The sequence below is a fragment of the Sodiomyces alkalinus genome (genome assembly GCF_003711515.1).
Source record: "Sodiomyces alkalinus F11 unplaced genomic scaffold SODALscaffold_14, whole genome shotgun sequence".
Taxonomy (NCBI): domain Eukaryota; kingdom Fungi; phylum Ascomycota; class Sordariomycetes; order Glomerellales; family Plectosphaerellaceae; genus Sodiomyces; species Sodiomyces alkalinus.
This window is the reverse complement of record NW_021167092.1, coordinates 34,537-36,287: the sequence shown is the minus strand read 5'-3', so window position 1 is coordinate 36,287 and position 1,751 is coordinate 34,537.

The following is a 1,751-nucleotide window of genomic DNA, read 5'->3' as shown; positions in this document are numbered from 1 at the left end:
CCCCCCCCCTTACTTACCGCCCTTAGGCCTTTAGGCGTGTAATTTCCCCCCGGATAGGATATCCGCAACGATATTACCATAGCGGACGTATAGGGGCGCCTTAAGAAAAGTAAGTACTAAACGGTACTAAGGATTAATAGATTCCCGGCAGGGCTCCTAAAAGTATATAGAACCCCCTTATACTAAAGACTAAGTACTATCTTTATAGTATACCTCGAAGTAGGTTATTACCTAAAAAGGTACCACTACGCTACCGTTATAATCCTTAAAAAGGAAGGTTAGCCGCTGGCCGAGTATAAGATAGTAAAAGGTTAGCGACCGATATTAATTCTTAGTATAATAGGTAAGGTCCTTAAGGGGATACTAGCTAACCGTATCGCCGCTATAATAAAGGAGTATCGGCTCCTCCTAAAGGGATAAATAGGAAACCAGACCGGATAAAGTATAGAAATAGTAGTATAGAGAGTCGCGGAAACCGTAAAGATAAGCTAGGCCTATAACGGCACCGCTTTAATACTCTAACTAGATATTAAAGGCGCCTTTAATACTATCCCTTACTCTCGCCTCCTTAAAGTACTTGAAAGAAAAGGCTTCCCCTAATAGCTTATTACCCTAATTAGTAGCTTCCTTTATAACCGTATAGCCTAGCTATTACTGAACGGCGAGATAGCTCTCCCATAATACCTCCACGGGGGTATACTATAAAGCTCTCCAATCTCCCCTATCCTTTTTATTCTCTATATCTTTACCCTTTATAAGGAGCTAAAAAGAATTATTAAAGCGATAGTAATAGGTTTTATTGATAATACGAATACTATCGTCTTTAATAGAATAAAGGTATAGGTGTAGTACCGCCTTACCGCCGTATAACGGACTTACCTAGACTAAGAGATTATAACCGAATTATAGTTCGAATTAGCTAAGTATATTTATATCCCCTTTTTAAGGTCGCGCTAACCCTTACCTAACCCGCTCCCCCTTAGCGCTATTTTGGTGCTAGTAATGGAGGCGATAAGACTCCTAGGCGTCTAGCTTAACAGGAAACTTAACTTCCGATAATACGCTACAAAAGCAAAGAGCCGCCTCGCTACCTAAGTATATACCCTCTTCAGGCTTAGTATAGTAGTATAGGGGTATAGCTTCGCAGATATAAGGAGGCTATACCTATTAGTAATTAGACCGGTAATAGCCCACTATAACGTAGCCATTTATAACATTGGAGTAGGCCCCTAATATAGCCCTGTAGCGGTACTTATAACGGTATAGAACCGGTGCCTTAGACTTATAGCAGAAGCCTATAAAGCTGTACGTATTAGGGTCCTTAAAAAGGAGACCTTTATCCCCCTCCTTAACATATATCTTATAAGTATTAATACCCGGAAAGTCCTCCGGATCCAGGACAAGGGTACCGAGGATAAGATACTAGCCGGGGTATTCGCCGCGGCGAGAGCCCTCGCGGTATCGAATCGATACTATCAAATATACGCGGCCCTCGCGTAGACTACCTAACTAACCGCCCTAATAGCCTAGGCGGGGGCCTTACCCCCGAGGAAGGCCCTAATAAAGGTATAGGGCAGATCTTATATAAGACGAGGCGTCTCTATATATATACGATAGTGGCGCCGGACCGCCCCCTAATATAATACTTCTTCCAAAAATATAGGGGTCTCCTAAAACTATAAAGTTCCGTACTTACCTAGATTAGATTAGAAAAACTAGGTTTACGATTTTTCCTAGCTAAGGCGAGAGTA